Here is a 957-nt window from a genome sequence, read left to right as displayed (position 1 = left end):
CACACCACGCGCCCGGCCCCCCCCGCCCGCCGGCTGACGGCCGCGGCCCCGAGCGGCCAATGGAGGGTGGGGCGGGAACGCGGAGAGTGCTGCTGGACGGCCCCGGACTCCGCGCAGCGCCACCCAAACCCAAACCCAAGCGCAAACCCGATGGCTGAGAGAGGTGTCCCAGCGCTCCCTGTGAGGAGCTGCAGGGCCATGCGGCCTCTCCTCAGCCTGCTCTGCGCCCAGCTAACACGGGGGCATCAGCTGCTCCTCACACACCTTGCTCTCCAGACCCTTAGCCATCTTCACAGCCCTCCTTTGGACACACTCTGGCAGTTTTATGTCCTTACATCGTGGCTCCCAGAACAGCACACAGTGATGGCAATGGTGACTGATGGTGATGGTGGTGATGATTGTGGGCCCCCCCAGTCCGGTCCTCACGGGCTCGCCTTCACTGCCATGCTGGGCTGTCCCCTCAGGAGATGGCACTTGCCCCCGCTGCGGTGTCTCCTGAAGGTCAAAGGATCGATACTCCTGGCTCTCCATAGAACCCTAGAATCATTAAGACTGGAAGAGACCTCTAAGATCATGAAGTCCAACCATCACCTTAGGGTTAGGCACCACCATGCCTGCTGAACCATGACCCTCAGTGCCACACCTACACGAATCTAAAATGGCCGTGCAAGGAGATCCTGCCAAAGTCCGGACTGTGTGAGCAGATCATGCGCTCCAGGCCATGGAGTGCCCAGGTTGGCCCTGAGCATCTGATACATTTCTACACTGACAACCTGAGCAGCTGCTGCCCCAGCAGTGCCCAAGCCTGGGCCAGGATGCACCCAGCCCAGCACAGTGTCACTGAAATGCAGCTGAGTGCAGGTCCACCCTATGCAGGGGTCTGGCTGAGCAGAGACGGTTGTCTGGATGCTGTACATGATACCCTGTTTAGCACCAGAAATTTTCTGCGTAGCTGCT

This window comes from Numida meleagris, chromosome 2 (assembly GCF_002078875.1).
Source record: "Numida meleagris isolate 19003 breed g44 Domestic line chromosome 2, NumMel1.0, whole genome shotgun sequence".
Lineage (NCBI taxonomy): Eukaryota > Metazoa > Chordata > Aves > Galliformes > Numididae > Numida > Numida meleagris.
This window is presented reverse-complemented; position numbering follows the sequence as displayed.